The sequence below is a fragment of the Rhincodon typus genome, chromosome 11 (assembly GCF_021869965.1).
Source record: "Rhincodon typus isolate 14 chromosome 11, sRhiTyp1.1, whole genome shotgun sequence".
Classification (NCBI taxonomy): Eukaryota; Metazoa; Chordata; class Chondrichthyes; order Orectolobiformes; family Rhincodontidae; genus Rhincodon; species Rhincodon typus.
This window is the reverse complement of record NC_063342.1, coordinates 5321650-5343140: the sequence shown is the minus strand read 5'-3', so window position 1 is coordinate 5343140 and position 21491 is coordinate 5321650.

The window sequence follows — 21491 nt, the reverse complement described above, 5'->3', positions numbered from 1 at the left end:
AAACGTCAGCTTTCCTGCTCCTCCGATGCTGCTTGGCCTGCTGTGTTCATCCAGCTCTACACCTTGTTATCTCAGATTCTCCAGCATCTGCAGTTCCGACTATCTCTGTTTCAGATTACTAGCCTGCTTTGACAATGCCATGACATCAATGCTTAAAAATACTAAAAATTGACATAACTGTAATCAACCTGGCTCTGGCTTGTTATTACATTGGTTAAGGACTTCTCTCTTCTTCATGTCCATGTGCTCTTGAGACTCTTTCGCAATGTAGAGTGGTTTAACTCCGCTCTTTCTGCTTAGTGATGCGCAGCTCCATGACATCATCATATGGTTGTTCCAGGGTTCTGAAGCCCGAAAGCAACAGTATGTTGCCAGTGTGTGTGATGGTATGTTTGCATTCCCGTCCATCACTTTGTGCATTTGAATGTGCGTGCTATCTCTGGGAGGGGTCAGTGATAATCTCATTGGATCAGTAATATAGCAAAACCAGGTGATAGCTCTTTAGACATGGGTGCGAGTGTCACCACAGTAACTAGTGGAATTCACTCTGCAATTGAAAGCTCATTTCATGAAGATGCTGCAAAACCACAGTTCACTGTTATGAAAAGACACCCATCTGGTTCACCAATGCTGTTCAGAGAAGGAAATCTGCCTTCCTTACCAGGTCTGGCCTACACGTGACTCCAGACCCACAGTGACGTGATTGAATTTATCTGCCCTCTGAAAGCCATTCAGTTGCATTGAAAGAACTGGTACACCACTACCTTGTTGAGGGTAATTAGGAATGGCCAATAAACATTGGCCGTGTGAGTGATGTGTCTTTAACTCTTTCATGAGATTTGGCTGCTATTGGCAAAGCTAGCATTTATTGCTCACACCAAATTGCCCCTGTAAAAGTGGTGGGGAACTGTCTTCTTGAACCACTGCTGTCTGTATTGTGCAGGTACACCCACAGTGCAGTTTTATTTTCATTTGGCGAGATGGTAGCAAAGCTATATTGTTGATTGGATTAGAAATCCAGAGAGCCAGGGCAAAGTTGTAGGCGCAGGTGTTCAAATCCTACCACAGCAGCTGTTAGGGAAGGACTTCCCGGACTTTGACTCAGTGACAATGAAGGAATGGTGATGGAGTCCCATGTCAGGGTAGCGTGCAGGAGAACCTACAAATGCTGGCATCTGTTTGATTCACTGGGTCATAAAGGCCATGGGTTCAGGGAGCATTGCCAAAGGGACCTAAGTGAATTGCTGCATTGTATCCTGTAGGTGTTTGTATGTCCAAGTGCCTGAATCCATTCGAGTCTCCGTCAGATATGGATATGATGTGGAGGTGCTGGTGTTGGACTGGGGTGGACATAATTCACTGGAGTGGACATTAGGTAGATTGGCCACGCTAAATTGTCCAGGGATGTGTAGGTTAGGTGGGGTATAGGGGGATAGGGATGGGTCTGGGTGGGATGCTTCAAGGGTCAGTGAGGACTTGTTGGGCCAAAGGGCCTGTTTCCATACTGTAGGGATTCTATGATAGTCAGAAGTCACTCAACACCAATTACTAGTCCAACAGGATTACTTGAAATCACAAGCTTTCGGACAGCAGCTCCTTCACCTGATGAAGGGGCTGTGCTCCAAAATCTTGTGATTTCAAATAAACCTGTTGGACTATAACCTGGTGTGACTTCTGAAGTATGGATATTTGTGTGCTGAAGTGCGTCACTGAATGGGACTCAATGTCTCTGTGCGTTGGAGGGCATGCATGTGACTGCATTGGAGAGCCAGTATGTTGCTGTGTGCAAGATCACATTGAAAACTAGGCTACTGCTGGTTCCCGTGTTCAGCTACACACTAATTTAACCAGGGCACTCAGTGGGGGTGCCTTTACTGAGGGACAAATTCTGAAGCTAAGTATTTCAGTTCCACCACATGAAGCTGAAGTGCCAAGCAAGTCCTACCAGTGTAGCGCAGGTGATTATTTGCAAAGACTTTCTGCCTGACTCCCTGTTCCAGCCAAGATGTAATCCAATGAAGGCTTCAATTCATTATCAGCAAAAGTTCCTCCCCACACCCCATCTCAATCTCTTTAATCTGCCATTATGTAAAGCAACACTGGAGCTGAACAAACTGTATTAACTGAGGCAGAACTTATGAAATGAGGCTTGATTCCTCCTCGATATTTCCCTGGTGTTTTTGGGTTTGTTTTTCTAGCTGATATGAAGTGATCTCTTGGGCTCATTAAGCCTGCACATTATCAGCGGAGGCTCAGTATTATTTTATTCCAATCCCACTTTACAATGTCAGGCATAAATGCAACGGGTCCAGAATGATCTGGAACACAAAAATGACTTTAATGGTTCAATGCAAGTTCCTTTCTTTGACCAAACATCTCTGTCTGAAATGTTAACCTGTCTTCTTCCTATTCAAAATATGGAGGATCACCTTCCCCAATATAAATATATTTGAAAATACTCAGGCAGATTGTGAGATGTCTGGAGCAGGTCAAACCTGAGACTTCTGTTCCAGAGGTGGGGATACTACTCCTTTGCCATGAAAAACCCCACCTCCCTACCCACCTATTTGCCTCAATCATTGCTTTGATGAGGACAAGGATTAGAGAAGTGTAGGTGGGAGCGCATATCAAACTCTGAGGCCCCAACCTGGACCAGTCAAGTTGGGTGTTACATTTACCCACAGCTGGGGCTTTTAGCCATTGGATTAGTTTCAGATTTGGAGTGCAAGGGTGTAGAACAGCTGTTGTGCCCCTTGCTCTACTTGGTTTACTATCCAGTCACAGAGGTGGCTGAGAGATAAAGTGTCATTGAAAAACCCAAATGTAAATCAGGGTCTTCACTGTAGGTCCTTGTCAGAGGTAAAATCCCATGGCCCAGAGCATTGGACGTGACAATGTTGAGTTGCCAAAATGCTGTCAAAGTTGGTGGGTCGAGGGTCAGAATTAATTCCACAGATTCACGACCCTTTGCGAGAAGTAATTCCGCCTCATCTCCAGTTTAAATCTGTTGCCCGTTATCCTAAAACTATGACCTCTCATTCTAGATCGTCTCACATGAGGCAACAACCCCTCGACATCTACATTGTCAATCCCCTTTAAACTTCAACTAGATCTCGTCTCATTCTTCTAAACTTGAGCGGGTATAGACCTAAACTGCTCAATTTCTCCTTGTTAAACAAGCCTTTCATCTCTGGAATGAATCTACTGAGCCTTATGTTTAATATCTTATACCTTATACCAATACCTTATCAAACACCTTTTGAAAATCAAAATATATTACATCTACTGGTTTCCCTTTTTCCCACTGTCCATATAGATATTCCCATATTTACTGTTTCAGATGCCCACTCATAATATCCAATTAGATTTCATAGTCAGCGTAAATAAGAAAGTGATGAGGTAACAATGAGCTTGGAGCTCAGGAGCCTGTAAATTTCTTGAGGAAGGTTTGGCTGAAGCGAGACAACAAGCTTCACAGTGTTACAGTCTTGAAGAAACAAACTTTGAATCATAACAATAAAGTGGAAAGGAAAGGGAAAGTGAGAGAAAGTTCAAGGGAGGGATGGTAACATTGAAAGAGAGAGAGAGTGCAGTGACAGTCCACTAGCTGTGAACATAGAAGCACCTCAAGCTTGGATGAAGAGCCACCTAGATTTGAAACGTTAGCTTGCTCCCTTGTCATGGATACTGCCTGTCCTGCTATGATTTCCAGCATTTTTTTTGTTTTCAGAAGCACCTGAAGTCCTTGCTAAATATTGAGCTACATTTCCTGGCTGTCACTGTTATGCTAAACAGAGAGTCAGAACATCTGGTTAAGTGGTTTACATTAGCAGGAGTGTGTCAGAGACTGGAGTTGAGGAGGTGCAGTCTTTGGAAAGACCGGATTAGAAAGAGCAGATTTGCAAAACATTCAACTGCATAAAACAGCGAGGGTATTGTGGGTATGGGGAGGGAGGGAAGATTATCATTCCGGGATTGCAGCTCAGGGGAAAAACAAGGAATAAAGTTCAGAACAACACAGAGTACAGTAAGATCAATAAAGCGGGCAGAGCAGCATAATTTTAAGCACTTTGAGGATGTTGATTCAGGCTTTTTGAGCAGGATTGGTTGCTGAAATCTTCAGAAGAATGTGGTAAGGTTTATTTTAGAGGGCTTTTGAAGATTGCACAGGCTTTTAAAAAAAAGCTTAACAAGTCACTCTTTAACCACTCGTCAAGTTTATATAGCCCAACAACCAGAACAAACACAGCTGGATACCTTCACATCATCTTAGAACTCTGCATATTTCAGAGCAATTACTGCCAAGCATCTCAATTCTGATTTATGAGCTGGGGGCAGCTCAGATCATTCTGAGGATTTAACACAAACCATATGCCAATGGGGTGGCATGGCAGAAAGGAACAGCCGTCCCTGTTGCCAAACTGAGACCGGGATTTCAGAATGCACCACAATGACACGGAAAACCTCCTTTTCACCGTCTGCAGTCGGAAACTGCGGCTTGTTTGAAAAATCGACCTCTGGCTTCTTCATTGTGCCAGGTTTCCATTGCTCGACCAGCCATGCCTTCAACTGCCTGGGCCCTAACCTTTGGAAGTCTAATCTCCACACCCAAATCTTTCAGCTTTGCGACTTCTCTTGTCTCCTTCAACATGCTCCTTAAGACCAACTGATTCTAATATTCTTTTGGTGGCTCAGGGTCAAGTTTAGATTGCATAAAGCACTTTGGTATACTTTATTGGTTTAAAGGTGCGAGATAAATGCAAGTCTCTTCTTTTTTGGACACAAGAATGTTTTTGGTTTTGGGGAGGCGATGGCCTAGTGGTATTATCGCTGGACTGTTAATCCAGAGACCCAGATAATGTTCTGGGGACCAAGGTTGGAATCCTGCCACGGCAGATGGTGGAATTTGAATTCAATAAAAATATCTGGAATTAAGAGTCTAATGATAACCGTGAATCCATTGCCAATTGTTGGAAAAACTCATCTGGTTCGCTCACATCCTTTAGGGAAGGAAACTGCCATCCTTACCTGGTTTGGTCTACATGTGACTCCAGACCTGCAACAATGTGGTTGACTCTTAACTGCCCTCTGGACAGTTAGGGATGGGCAATAAATGCTAGCTTGGCCAGTGATGCCCTCATCTTGTGAATGAATTTTTTAGAAAATACAGAGGGATCTGGGCGTACAGGTGCACAGATCCCTGAAAATGGTAACACAGGTGGATAAGGTGATCAAGAAGGCATACAGCACACTTGCCTTCATTAGCTAAAGTATCGAATGTAAAAATTGGCGAGTTATGTTACAGCTATATAAAACTTTAGTTAGGCCACATTTGGAATATTGTGTGCAGTTCTGGTTGCCACACTACCAGAAGGGCGTGGAGGCTTTGGAGAGGGTGCAGAATAGGTTTTAGAAGGCATTTCCGAAGAAGGGCCTAGACCCGAAATGTCAGCTTTCCTGCTCCTCTGATGCTGCTTGGCCTGCTGTGTTCATCCAGCTCTACACCTTGTTATCTCATTTTACAAGGATGCTGCCTGGTTTGGAGGGTTTTAGTTATGAGGAGAAGTTGGATGAACTCAGATTATTTTTCACTGGAAAGACGGAGGCTGAGGGGGGCGACCTGATGGAGGTCTACAAAATTGAGGCATAGATAAAGTGGGATAGTCAGAGGCTTTTTCCCAGGGTGGAAAAGTCAACTATAAGAGGGCACAGGTTCAAGGTGAGAGGGGGAAAGTTTAGAGAAGAAGTGGGGGGCAAGTTTTTCACACGGAGGGTGGTGGGTGCCTGGAACGTCGTGCCAGTGGAGGTGGTGGAAGCAGGCAAGTCAGCAACATTTAAGGTGTATCTTGATAGACACGTGAATGGTTTCTGCCGGCATCACCTCACATTTATCTGGATTGATTTCCATTTGCCACTGATCAGTCTGTCTAGCCAGCCCATCTATCTCCTCTTGTCATCTAAGGCTTTTCTCACTGTTCACCACGGCACCAATTTTATATCGTCTGTGAATATGTTACAATGATGTCAATAAAACATCCAGCAAACTCTTCCTGTTAGATTTCCTTTATGGAATTCAAACCACATCAATGAGTGTTTCTGGAGAGTACATTTGTACAACTCTTAAAGATGTAGACTCAAATATAATTCAATTATAGACCATCTATGTGATAAGTTTCCTGAACGGCAGGTGAGCCGGTAAATTAACATAGTCTCTGTGTGTGCCCACTGTCTTCCAGATCACCCATGCCCATTTGCAATGTTTCCAGCAATGAGCAAGTTGTTGTTCATGCACCTTGCCCATGACCCTTTTGCTGCCACTCAGGCAACCAGTAATGGGCATGACAATAAAAACCAAAAGAACTGTGGATACTGTAAATCAGGAACAAAAACAGAAGTTACTGGAAAAGCTCAGCAGGTCTGGCAGTATCTGTGGAGAGAAAATCAGAGTTAACATTTCGGGTCCGGTGACCCTTCCTCAGGACTTCAGAGGAAGGGTCACTGGACCCGAAACGTTAACTCTGATTTTCTCTCCACAGATGCTGCCAGACCTGCTGAGCTTTTCCAGCAACTTCTGTTGGTGTTCATAGGCATGATAATGCCATGCATCCAGCCAGGGAGATTTTATTGTGAGAATTGGTGGCAGGAATGGGGTGTGGACGGTTCCCATAGGGACACCCTTCAAGTCTCACCTCTCTACCAGTTTCCCGTATCCCCCAGTCCGGCTAACCCAGCGTCTCCTACAACCCCCGCAAATGTACACATCCACACACTCACTCGAGTTCACTCTGTAATGTCTATATTGGTTCAGGCAGGATTAAACCCATCAGATTTTAATGTAGATCTCACATTTGTGTTACATATAGATACCATATGGGCATTGCTGCACAAAAGGTTTGAAGTCCCAAATCTGATAGATACACACACTGATGCGCACATGTGATCACACTCACTAACGCACACGCGCACAAGCACACATACACACACTAACAAACACGTGCTCACTAACGCATTCACTGTCTCACCCACACACAAACTCGATCAGTGGTAGGATTTCAAACTTATTGTGCAGTAATGTTCTTATTGTATCTATATGTAACACAAATGTGAGATGTGGATTAAAATCTGATGGGATTAATCCTGCCTAAACCAATATGGACATTACAGAGTGAATTCGAGCACTAGCCTGTTTCCAGAATATTACACTGCAAAGTGACTCTGGCCTCTGGTCATATGCTACCATCCAGAAATCTGGCTCATCTGTATGTTAATCTTCTTAAATGGACATCACTCTTAAAGCTATAGTACTGAGGTTTAGTTAAACCATTGAACAGCTGAATAGCTATGAAATACTTCCAGGCAATGCCACCAGGGACAGGAGACCTCTATCTTTTTGCCAGGTGGGATGGGGTTGGGGGTGTTAAAGGGATTCTAGCACAGTGGAGGTGAATTCTACCAGTGACTCTACAGCAGACAGGTGGGTGAACTCTTGACAAAAATGCACCTCAATCCTCTCCCTCTCTCTTTCTCTCTCTCTCTCTCTCTTCCCCTCCTGTCACTTTTTCACAGTTGCTTCAAAATCCTTTTGGCTGAACCTTGTAGATTTTTTTTACATGCGATTTAGACTCACCAAGCCTTGTCAAATCATTTCCACTGACAGCTACGGATGCCGGGAGCTTTGTAATTAAAGCGTGAAGCTCTGCAAAACTCAGACTGTGCTGTCAGCCGCAGAGTTTTCTCATAACGCCCTTTTGCTGATTTGAAATCAGTACCATATTCTCTGGCTAGAAACCATCTTACATACAGAAAGTTATAGAATACAAACAAAAAAAATTTTTTTCTCTTTCGTCTCTTCTGCAAAGTTACGACCACAATGTGTATTTATGGAGCATCCTTATCAGAGGAAAACCTCCCATGGTGTGGCATAATTAGAAAAGCAAACTGAGAGGGATGATAGAACCATTAGCTGAAAGCTTAACACAAGACGTATGTTTTAAGCAAGAAGCAGCTTAAAAGCAGGAGCAGAGACAGGGAGAGGTTCTGAGAGGGAATGTTTGAGTTTGGGACTGAGGCAATAAAAGACAGAGCCACCAATGTGGAATAATTAAAATAGTGATGCACAAATGCACAAGAGGCCAGAATTAGAGGAGTGCAGAGAGACCTTACTGAACTGTAAAGCTGGAGGAGATTGCAGAAAGGAAGGGGCAAAGCGACAGAGTGATTTATACATGAATGTGAGAATTTTAAAATGGAGACATTGCCAGACCCTGATCTGTTGAGGGTCAGCAGTGTTTATTTGCTATAGTGTCACTGTCAGGCCAAAGCTTATTACAACACACTCGCCTGGGTTCAGTGAACACACACTCCTGAGGAATAGTACTAACATTTCAGGTCTGTGACTCTTCCTCTACACACTGCTGCTTCAGCTGCTGAGTCTTTCCAACAATTTCTGTTCATACTTCAGATGTCCAGCCTTAGCATTTCCTTGCATTTATATTTTAATATAAATGGGAAATTTTAAATCAAGAATTAATAAATGATGGCATCAGTAAAAACTGAGAGGAGACATTTACTCGTTGATGCTTGTGATGAAATGTATCCTGCCTCAGAATAAACACCTTAACCAAAGTTTTCACCCAACTCTTCCCCATTGAGATTCACACAGGCCCATAGAGTTATCACACCCTTTCATTCCATCACTGTCACTGGGGCAGAATCCTGGAATTCCCTCCCTAAGGGCATTGTAAGTCAACCTACAGCACATGGACTGCAGCGATTCAAGAAGGCAGCTTACCCCCACCTTCTCAAGGGGGCAACTAGGAACATTTGTTCAGCCAGCAATGCCCATATCCCCTGATGAATTTAAAAAATTGTAAATCTTACTATAAGCATGAATCAAGTTTATGAATAAAACGGACAAGTGCAAGTTGTGTCCTTTAAGTAAGGCAATCTGCCATCCTTACCAGGTCTGGCCTACCTGTGACTCCATACACACAGCAATGTGATTGAGTCTTAACTGCCACTGGTCAATAAATCATAGAATCCCTCCAGTGTGGAAACAGGCCATTCAGCCCATCACACTGACCCTCCAGAAAACATCCCATCCAGTGCCACCCCCATAACCCTGCACTTCCCATGGCTAATCCACACATCCCCGGACATTATGGGCGATTTAGCATGGCCAATCCACCTAACCTGCACATCTTTGGACTGCGGGAGGAAACCGGAGCACCCAGAGGAAACCCATGCAGACATGGGGAGAACGTACAAACTGCACACAGGCAGTTGCCCGAGGGTAGAATCAAACCTAGGTCCCTGGCACCAGGAGGCAGCAGCGTTAACTAATGAGCCACTATGCCACCCCAACCAGCAAAGCTCACATGAATATAAAAAAGCCCCAACTCCTATCTCCTCCAAAATTTGACTTTACCCTTGAGAATTCCATCTTTGTTTGGAAGGAGGTCAGTTAGCTTGGTTGGTTGGACAGCTGGTTTGCAATGCATGATAACACTAACAGCATGGGTTTAATTCCCATACCTGTTGAGGTTACTGTGAAGGTCCTACATTCTCAACCTCTCCTTTTGCCTGAGGTGTGATGACCCTCAAGTTAAGCCACCATCAGTTGTCTCTGTCTAATGAGAGAGTAGCCTGTGGTCTATAGCCTTATAGCCTTAACCATCTTGAGCTATAGTGAGTTTACCTTTTAACAATAAGGTGTTGGGGGCTGCACAAAGATTCCCTCAGCCTTGCACATTTAATCACAATCCTGTGAAGGTCAGACGAGAATATGGTGGACTTGAAGCATACATAAACGTGTGTGTGTATGTGTGTGTGCACGCGCACACACGGTAATGTCTTATAATAATACAGTTCCCATTTCTTTAGAATTGCTGTTTGATGATTAGACCATCCACTCGTTGGCATATAGTAAAAGAGAAAATGCAAAACAGAATGCATTATGAATTGCGGTAATGTCTTTTTCTGCACCATTATTCTATAATTTACTGCCCTCCAACACTGCGCTTTTTGTCATCATGACTGACCCCAATCCCTTTTGAACATCTGTCCCAAATGTGCTTTATTTCCCGGTGAAATGAAATGTGAACTAAATGACCACAATTTGCAGGGAGCACATTAGTCTGGTGAAGGATGTAGAGTCAAGTTGTTTTTACGTCTGCTGTGAACTGCCGTCAATCTATTTGATAGACCTGATGTTTTATTTCATTTCGCCTTTGTTTGTCCCTGTTCCCTTCTACATTGCAGTGTTTTTCATTAGTCTTTCTCCCACCCCCAACACTCCCTGACCCCTGTGCTTTATGTGTTTTGTGCATCTCCAATCGTTCAGTCAGCCTGCAGAAAGTTGCTGTTGTCTCAAGCAATTCTCTCCATTCCTTGGTGTTGTACCCTGCTAACTCACCACCACCTCCCCCCCCCCCACCCCCTGCTGACCCCAGTGACTTTTGACTTTACATTGGACCCAATCATGTCGAATCACTTCTGTTCTTGATGCGCAGTTAATTTCTTTGGAGCGTAAGGATGGCTGTCACGTGTCATTCAACCCCAGTGAGGTGACAAATAACTGAGTGATTGGAACAGGCCATTCATCCTCCTGAATCTGTTCTGCAATGCTATGGCTGACCTCTACCTGAATGCCATCCACTCACCTTAGCTCCTTTGATAGCCTTACCTGAGAAAACATCTATCAGTTCCATTTTTTATTCTTCCTAAGCGAGATAATAGCCCAGTGTTACCATCAGGACCCAGGTTCAAATCCCCCCATGGCAGCTGCTGGAATTGGGGTTTGATTAAATGTTTGATGATTGTCATGGGTGAAAAACCCACCTGGTTCACTCATGTCCTTTAGGGAAGGAAATGCTGTCCTTACCTGGTCTGGCCTACATGTGACTGCAGACACAAGTGATGTGGTTGGCTCTTAACTGCCCTCTGGGCAATTAGAGATAGGCAATAAATGCTGGCCTGGCCAACAGCACCCACATTCAATGGATGACAGAAAAGTTGTCTTAAATGTCTCAATGAAATCACCCTGAATCCCCTCAAGAGTTTAATACACTCTTTTTGTTCCTAATTCTTCTTTGAAGCTCGTAACATCCATCTGGACAACAAGGCAGGGATATCAGTTTAATTCCACTGCTAATGGAGCTGATGATAATGCAACACTCCAGTGAGCCCAGAGTGTGAGATGAAGATCATAGTAGGGCTAAAGCTTTTAGTTTCTCACTTAGTACATGGAAGTTCACATGACCAAACTAAGCTGAGATGCAGAGTGGCTGTTTTAACCTGACACAACCAGTGGGATCTGATGTGATGAGTTGCCCAAGTCTTACCCTTCCATGATCATTTCTCCTACATGGTACTCCCCCATTCCATTTTATCTCCCATGGTTTCTCCTGTCTTCCCCTGTCTGATTCCACTCCCTGACTGTTTTGCCTTGTGTTGACCTCACTAGATTTGATCTGCGTATAAAGTGATTGGTCAGATGATGGTGTTGATTTCTCTTGCAAATTCTTCATGGTCCTCAGCAGTTTGAAGTCTCTCCGTGTTCTTGCACCTCCCTGCCTGCATCTATATTTCCTGGAGCTTAGAAGAATGAGAGAAGATTTTGTTCAGATATGCAGAGTTCTGACAGAAAATGACAGGATAATTACAAGATAGATATAATAATAATGATTGAATATGTAAATAGAAACAATTCTGGAAATGCAGGAGATTGACATGAAGTGAAACTGTTTAGAGAGCCAGTGCAGACATGATGGACCAAATGGTCTCCTTATTCACTGTAACAGTTCTGCAATTCTGCGCAACTATTTATTCCCTGGAAAGGGGATCCAGAGACAGGTGGGACAGTCTCAAGGTAATGGGCATGTCATTTGGGACTGAGACGAGGAGAAATTCCTTCACTCAGAGGGTGGTGAATCTTTGGAATTCTCTATTACAGAGTGAGCTATGGAAGCTCAATCATTAACTTTGTTCAAGACTTTGATAGATTTCTGCATCTTGAAAAATGTCACAGGGCCAATATAATCTTTCCACATAAAATAATCCCTCATTTAGGAATTAGCCTGAAGTTTCATTACACTTCCTCTATGGCAAGTACATCTTCCCTCAGATAAGGAGACCAAAACTGGTCACACTGCTCCAAGTGAGGTCTCACCAAGGCTCTATAGAATTGCAGTAAGACATCTTTACTCCGATACTCAACAGAGCAGACATACTAGAGGGTTGCAAACTAGAAGCAGCTACAAAGATGGGGGGGGGGGCCAAGAACATGGAGAGTCTCCAAACCACAGAGGACCATGAAGAATTTTCAAGGCACGCAAGTGAACTTAAGCAGCATTTAAATATTGAGTTGAGTGGAGTCAAGTTGAATTCTACACAACCTGCAATCTAATTTGCATCTAAGCAAGAACTGGACTTGTGTGCAGGAACATGGTGTTGAAGTCGAATGTCATCCATGATCTCGTTGAATGAGGCAGCAGATTTGAAGGGCAGAATGGACTACTGTAGCTCCCACTTCCTGCTTTATTACCCGACTTAATGCCAGGGTGATAGAAAGAACGCGGGGGATTGTGGGGATGGAATTGGTTTTGTAAAAGAGAAGACAAAGGCGGAGAAGAGGAGAGCTTTAGGAAGGAAACCCCAGAGCCCAGGTAAATGGGCAGGATAGACTGGGGGAAGGAAGTGGGGACCACATGAAAGCGTCTCGAATTGAAGGAGGACAGAGATGGCCCAGCTTATTTTCCCTCAGCCCAGTTTAAATCTCCATGGGATATTTTGACACTGAAATTGCCCGAACAATTTACAGATTATTACAGTTGCTTGAACACAGAGCACATAAAGATTATGGATTTCAGGGTGGAGTGTCAAGGAGAATTTTGTTGACCAAATTCGGAATAAGAATTTGGCTGAAGAAAATAGTTCTGAAATATGGATCAAAAGTGCCACATTATCTTTTCACTTTGATTTTCTAGTGTGGGTCGGTATAAAATTGTGTTTTATATTTAATGCGTGCTTTTGTTTTTTTAAAAAAAACATATCCCATGCTTACTCGTGTAATCCTATCAGTTCCTTTGCTGAGCAGTGTTTTTTTTATCTTTAATGGGATGTGGGTGCTTGGCTAGGCAGCATTTATTGCCCATCCTTAAATGCCCAGAGGGCAGTTAAGAGTCAACCATATTGCTGTGGGTCTGGAGTCACATGGAGGTCGGTACTTTCCGTCCCTAAAGGATATTGGTGAACCAGATGGGCACTTTCCTGACAATGGCATCAATGTCATCATTAGACGTTTAATCATAGATTTTGTTCCTTCGAGTTCAAACTTGATGGTAGGATTTGAACCTAGGTCCCCAAAGCATTACTTGGGTCTCTGAGTAATATCACTTGGCCAGTGTCTCCCCATGTCTGTGTCACACCAGAGATCAAGGAGAGAATGTAGTTATCATTGAATGAGAGAGACAGGGAATAATCTTGAGAAGAATCATAATGGTTTTGTTTTCTTTAGGGTTAGTTAATCTCTTCTGATCTGTAGTGATGCACTTGCAAATGACCACAGATTTAGGAGCAGAAGTAGGCCATTCAGCCCATCAAACTGCTCTGCTGTTCAATGAGATCATCGCTAACCTGAGAAATATAATGGCTGCAAGAGAAATCCAGAGGCTAGAAGTACTGTAGGACTTCCTGACTCCCCAAAGCCTGTCCACCATCTACACGGCACAAGTCAGGAGTGTGATGGAATACTCCCCACTTGCCTGGATGGGTGCAGCCCCAACAACACTCAAGAAGCTTGACACCATCCAGGACAAAGCTGCCCACATGATTGGCACCACATCCACAAGCATCCACTCCCTCCACCACCGACACTCAGTAGCAGCAGTGTGTAACATCTACAAGATGCGCTGCAGAAATTCACCAAGGATACTCAGACAGCACCTTCCAAACCCATGACCACTTCCATCTAGAAGGACAAGGGCAGCAGATATATGGGAACACCACCCCCTGCAAGTTCCCCTCCAAGCCACTCACCATTCTGACTTGAAAATATATCACTGTTCCCTCACTGTCGCTCGGTCAAAATCCTGGAATTCCCTCCCTCAGGGCATTGTGGGTCAACCCACAGCACATGGCATGCAGCAGTTCAAGAAGGCAGCTCACCACCACCTTCTCAAGGGTCAACTAGGGACGGGCAATAAATGCTGGCCCAGCCATCGACGCCTATGTCTCACATCCCACAAGTGAATAAATGGGAAAAAAATCTTCAATTCCACTTTCCTGCTTTTTACCCATAGCCTTGATTATTAGATGAGGACCAGTTTATCCCAGCTCCTGGGTCTTGTTAATACACACAGGTCATAAAATGATGGAATACAGTCACATGTAGAATTGGGAGCAAAGTTGCAGACAGCAATGTCCCCCAAAAAAGATATTAATGACAGTTTTAACGATGGGATGAACATTGGCCCTGGAGGCTAGGCAGAAATCATTTCTATTTTGCTTCTTATTGGAATGTGGGAATATTGGAATATTGAGGCATCTTAATAGGGTAGATGAGAGAGGATGTTTCCTCTCCTGGGCTAAGATTGGAGACCACACTTTAAAAATAAGAGGTCACTCATTTAAAATAGGCATAAGGAGGAATTTATTCTCTCAGGGGTTTATTAGTGTTTGGGATTCTCTTTGCCAGAGAGCATTGAAGGCCAAGTTACTGAATATGATTAAGGCTGAGATTGACAGTTTTGATTGACAAGGGGAAGGAGGTGGTAAAATGCAATGGAGCAGAGGCAGCAATGTGTTGCTGAAGCCACAATTAGATCAGCCATAACCTTATTGAATGGCAGAGCAGACTCGAGGGGCCGAGTGGCCTATTCATGCTCGTCTTTCTATGACCTTGCTTCTCTTGTGTTGTGGTTTTAGCTATACAATGAATTTTGGGATCATGACAGACCAGTCAAGCAGAAGTGTTTGCTCATCTTGAATCCTAAATGCTATCATATATCTTAATCTCACATCATGACCCAATTTACAGTTATGTTAGATAATTACTAATCTGTCTTCTTCAATTGTCAAGCTCTCTGAATATCTTTCAGAAAATCACACAGTCCAGTGAGTCACTTCCAGTATTTTTCCCAGAGTGTTCTAACTCCACCCACACTGTTTTATTTATACCCTATGATGTTCAGTTCTTTGAAATTATGGTTAGGTTGCTCCAGGGTTCCCTTGCCTTTACACAACAGCTTCAAAGCAATAGGAGGAGATGGTAGTGTCGTGCTAATGTTACTTACCACTGAATGGTAATTGAGAGGTCCCCTCCAGGCAATGCTGTGGGAACATTAGTTTAAATCCCACCATGGTGGCTGGTGGAATAAAGGCTGGAATTGAAAGCTAGCATCAGGAATAATGAAAACGAAAGAATAAAAAAACAAAACTAACTATTGCATGCTGCTGAGAGGACCAATATGACATTAGTACACTGCTCTCTCAAAAGCCAGCATCTCTGACAGTGTAGCAATCCAACAGCCTTGAGAGTGTCCTCTGACCCAATTCTTTGATGTACAGCCTTCAAAGCTCAAAGGGTGCAGTACTATCCTCTGAGCCACTGTTAGTGCTCGACTATTCCCCTTGCTTTGGGAAAGTTAGACCACTAAAGCTGTTCATGGATGAATGATACTCTTGAGCAGTGATGGAATATGAGCCATGCGATGAAGTGCATTCGTAAGAAATCTACAGCTTTTGTCCAACTCCCCAGACTCAACTCCAATGCAGACTGACATTTACAGTCCTCTATCTAGTTATGAATCTGCAGGGGTTTGTAATAATGGCTGCTTCCTGCTGTGGTTGGCTCTGTAGTTTATTTATAATGAGGGTTGACTTGCCGATGTTTATTTACAGTTGTTTGATTGTGTGCCGCCTCCAAACATGTGCATTTGGCATAAATAATTTCATCATTGCTTAAATTGCAAAAATGCATTTATCTCTCCTCAAAGCAGGAAATCCTTCCACTGTTTCTTAAAGAAAATTGCTGGATGCATTTGTTTTAGGAGCAAAGATATCCTATAAACTGTAAAAGACTCCAGGAAAACAGTCCTGAGAGTCCAGTCAGCCCATTACTTATTGTATAGCCCTTGAATTTGAGAGTTAGAGGCGTTCCAAGTGTTTGGAACATTCTATAGAGCAGAAATACAGTTTAACAGGTGGCAAAATTGAGAATGAGGGGTATAATCTTAACATCAAAGCCATCGAACATAGGAGAGAAATCAACAAGCAATTTCTCATGAACAGATGGGAGTGGAAATCTGAACCTCTCGCCCCCAAAAGGCTGTGCAGGCTGAGGGGTAATTTGAGGATGGAGATTGATAGATTGAAATCAACTAGTATAAAAGGATATGGAGCAAAAAATGTTGACTTTCAGATCAGATTTTACTAAATCACATAGGAGTGCTCTATTGCTTCCTCTTGCTCCTATATATCTGTCAGCACTTTGGTAAAGTTGTCCAAATTATCTCTCTATCTCCTCTCCCCTCCCGACCCCAGTCTCTCTCTTTCTGTCTCCTATCTTCCCCTTTGTTGCCTCTATCCCTCTCGTTATCTCCTCCCCCTGCCCCCACTTTCCTCTCTCACACTCTTCCCCCACCTTCCCTCCTGTGTCTTTCTTTCCTCGATCCACTTTCTCTTAAAAAGGTACAGTTGCCTCAAGTCTTCAACCACTTACTTGTGTGACAATCCCAGAAAGAATAACAGAAAGAAATGTTACTGAATCAGCTGTCTACACTTCAGAGCTTCAGTGCAGCTTATAAAAGAAAGACTTGCATTTCTATAGCACCTTTCACAACTTCAGGACACTCCACGGAGCTTTGCAGCCAATTAGCGACTTTACAAAGTGCAGTCACTGTGATGCAGGAAACCGAGCAGCCAAATTGTGCACAGTAAGCTCCCAGAAGCAATCCGTTTTTAGGCCTTTGATGAGGGATAAATATTGAGGAAGACAAAATCACACCTGTCGGATCTTTTAGATACAACCGAGAGGGCAGACGGGGTGTTGGGACCCCCTGATTCCCTCAGTACAGACTTTGGGAGTGTTCGAAGGTCCCAAAGCTTTGATATATGATTGCTGAGTTTGAACAATTACAGACCAGGGAAAGGAACGTTCTGGGTGGAGAGGCACCAAGGTGTCAGGCAAAATATACATCTTTTGTTGATAGCATGTGGAAGAGATTTACAACCCTTTTTGAAAAGTGATGCTGCATAATGAGAAACCTTCCAGTGGAAAACCGCATCAAATGGATGATTGTTGAACCTGGGGCTGGGTGAATCATTGTTGCTGCATCGAAGGGAACAATGCAATGAGAATAAATCATTAACTGAGTAAAATTGAAGGAATATCGCTTGTCTTGTCATCCTGAAAAGTTCCAATTTGCATTCGTCTTTATAGTCTTGCTGAGGTTATTGTTTATGAATTGAGGAACTGCTTTCTGTTGCATGTTTTATGAAGCCCAGCAGATCTCCTCAATACAAACTGAGATTTTCTTTCCTTCTGTTATTCCACCCTGATGTTGCGCTGTAAGCCTGTCAGTTTTTGAATTGGGGAGCTAGGGCATATCCACAGAACTGTCATGATGGATACAGAAGGAGGCTATTTAGCCAATCTTGTCTGCAATGCTTCCCTGAACCATCATTCCTTATGTTATCCATCCTGTGCTTTCTCCACTACTGACAAAGTGGGGGGTGCTTTATTTCCTACGTGCATTCTTTTAATTAAATCTGAATTATAGAATCCCTACCGTAAGAAAACAGGCCATTCAGCCCAACAAATCCACACTGTCTCTCTGAAGAGCATTCCACCCAGACTCACCCCCTTACCCCTATCCCTGTATTTCCCATGGCTTATCCACACATCCCTGGATACTATGGGCAATTTCATATGGCTAATCCACCTAGCCTACACGTTTTTGGACTGTGGGAGGAAACTGGAGCACCTGGAGGAAACCCATGCTGGCACAGGGAGAATGTGCAAACTCCACACAGACAGTCACCCCCAGGGTGGAATTGAACTCAGGCCCCTGGCGCTGTGAGGCAGCAGTGCTAACCACTGAGCCACCATGTCACCCCTGGGCAGGAGCGTGCATCATGCTGTCATGTGGAGATGTTTCAGCACTCAGCAGTATGGCCTTTCAGGGGAAGTGAGACACTGGAACAAGTTTGGAAAGGAGTAAGCGGGATAAGACAGGATGGGAAGGGAGGAATCTGGACGAAGCTATGGTGAACTAGGGACACTGACACACACCTCAGTTGAGAGACCTGTTCCAGTGCTGTAGCATACTGTCACGTAATTCTGTACAAGATTCAAAAACCTCCAAGCAGAAAGAAGTTGAATTAGTGATACAGGTGATGCCTCAGGGAATTTTGTCACATTAAGGGTGCTACGTAAATGCAGACTGCTGTTCTTGTGATGGGATGTTGCCAATTCCATATGATAAATTGGAGATGGTTTGAGGGGATGGATGCTGAGAGGCTGTTTCCCGTAGTTTCAAACTCAGGGTCACTAGGATAAGAAGACGGTTAGTTCCTCACTCAGAGGTGACTCTGTGGTTAGCACTATTACATTACAATGCCAGGGACCTGGGTTCTGTTCCAGCCTTGGATGGCTGTTTGTATGGAGTTTGTACATTCTCCCTGTGTCTGTGTGGAGTTTGTACATTCTCCCTGTGTCTGTGTGGAGTTTCCTCCCACAGTCTATAAATGTGCAGGTTGGGTGGATTGGCTGTACTAACTTGTCCAGGGATGTACAATTCAGGTGTGTTAGCCAGGGTAAATACAAGGTTTATGGGGAAAGGGTGAGGGGCTAGGTCTGCATGGGATGCTCTTTGGAAGGTCAGTGCGGATATGATGGGCTGAATAGCCTTTTTCTACACTATAGGGATTCTGTCATTTAAAGGGTTTGGAACTCTCCACTCCAGAGGGTTTTGGATGGTCCACTGTTAAACATATCCTAAGAGAAGATGTATAAGTGATCCTTTGTCTGATTGGAAAGGACATGACAAGAAGATTACTGCTCTGGGGCCTCCACTTTTTATAATTTACTTCAATGACTTAAATGAGAGGACCAATGATATGGCAGCTAAATTCACAGACAGCACTAAGTTAGATAGTACTATATGTTGTGAAGAAGACTTAAGAAAGCTTCAGACTGAATTGAAGAAGTTGAGTGAGTGGGCAAAAAAATCAGGCAGATGGAGTAGAACGTGAGAAAATATGAAGTTGTTCATTTCATAGAAGGAACGAATGTAAAGCCCAAGTACATCTGACTTATGAATCCTCGTGCTTATGAACGAGATCTGATATCAATATTAATTTAATGATCTGGCATATAAATGTTTGATTGTAAACATGAATGGCTCTTTTATATTGGACTGTATTGTGTTCTGACTTGCATACAAGTAGACACCAACAAATACTCTCAGGAACAACACCTTTTGCAACCCAGGGACTGCCTGTATTATTTAAGTGGAGAACACTGTGGAATTCTGAGTACAGAGGGATTTGGGTGTTCGGTGCATGAGTCTCAAAACATTATCACAGTATCATGCAGTACAGAAAAGGCCCTTCAGTCCATTGAGTCTGTGCTGTCAAAAATACACTACAGGTCCCACTTCCACACGCTAGGCTCATAGCCTTGAATATTATTACACCTCATTTGCTCATCCAATTACTTTTTAAAGATTGTGAGGTTTCTTGCCTCAACTATCCTTCCAGGCTGTGCATTCCGGAACCCCACCACTCAGGGGGTGGAAAAGCTTTTCCTCAAATCCCCTCTAAACCTCCTGCCTTTTACTTTAAGCTGTTATTCACCCTTTGACTAAGGAGAGCAACTGTTTTCTATTCAGCCTGGCCCACATAATCTTATGTACCTCTATCTGTTCCTCCACGTCAACCTTCTCTGCTCCAAAGAAAACAACCCGAGCTTATCCAGCCTCTTTTCATAGCTGAAATATTCCATTCCAGGCAATATCCTGATGAACCTTCTCTGCACTCCCTCCAGTGCAGTCATTGTGTACAATGTACAGATATGGCACATAATCAAGAAGGCTACTGGGATGTTGTCCTTTACTATGAGAGGGATTGAACAGAAGTGTCTGGATGTTATGCTTCAATTCAGAGTGTTGGCAAGGCCACATCGTGAATACTGTGTGGAGTTTTGGTCTCCTTATTTTAGGAAAGGATGTCAATGCATTGGAGGTGGTTCACAGGCAGTTCACTAGATTGATACCTGGGGTTATCTTGTGAGGAGAGGTAGGACAGACTAGGCTTGTTTCTACTGGAGTTTGGAAAATGAAGATTTGGCTTGACTGAAGCCTATAAGGTCCTTAACAGTCTCAAACCAGGTGGAGAGGGGAAAATATGTTTTCTGTTGTGGATCAGTCCTATATGAGGGAGCACTGTTTTAAACTCACTCTTTGAATAGAGATGAAAAGTTTTGTTTCTCTCAGAAAGTTGTACAAGTTTGGAACTTTACACCTGAAAAGGCGTAGGCGGCAGGGTCATTCAATAGATCTAAGACAAGTGGATAGATTCTTATCAAGCAGAGGAACCAAAGGTTGTTGGGAATGTGGGAATGTGGGATTCGAAATACAAACACATTAACCACGAACTTACTGAATGGCAATGTCAGGCTTGAAAGGCCAAAAAGCCTAGTTCAGCTCCTGTTTTGTATATTTGTATTCACAATGCTAAGATCAATGTAGCACTGAGGGATCGAGATCAGGTGAAGAAAATGATGCAGTGGTGGAAGTTCAGCTGTTAACTTACTGAATGGTGTTTCAGGCTGGAGGTGCAGAATGGCTGACTCTTAGGCCCATGTCTTATGTCCTGTGTTGGAGGAAGAGAACATCAGGAATTTGAGGACTGCCACAGTTCTGTGATTATGGGAAAGTATAAGTTACAGCAGAAGATGGCAGCAACTTTTATTGTTAAATCCAAAATCCCACTCATTTTTAGCAGATCAATTGCAACTTCTGTCCATATCCTTCAATCTTATCCACTCACCCTCTCCCCATGTCCCTCAATTCCACCTACCCATTTTCTCCCCATATCCCTCAATCCCATTGAACACTTCCTTCGAGCCCAAATTTTTCCAGAAACCCAAATAATACTCCATTGGCCCTATTAATATGGCTTCTTTCATAGATATTTTCTAAGCAACTTGTTCAGCAATATTATCACACACCTCTAGAGCAGGTGGGACTTGAACCCAGGCCTCCTGGCTCAAAGGTAGGGACACTACCACAGCACCACAAGGACTCTCACCCTTCCCTTATGGCAGACTCCCTGACATTCCTGCATAGTCTCTGCCACATCCTTTATTTACTGGTGCTTCTTTGATTTAAGCAATATTGATGAGAGCTGTGATAACAAGGTGTAGAGCTGGATGAACACAGCAGGCCAAGCAGCATCATAGGAGCAGGAAGGCTGACGTTTCAGGCCTA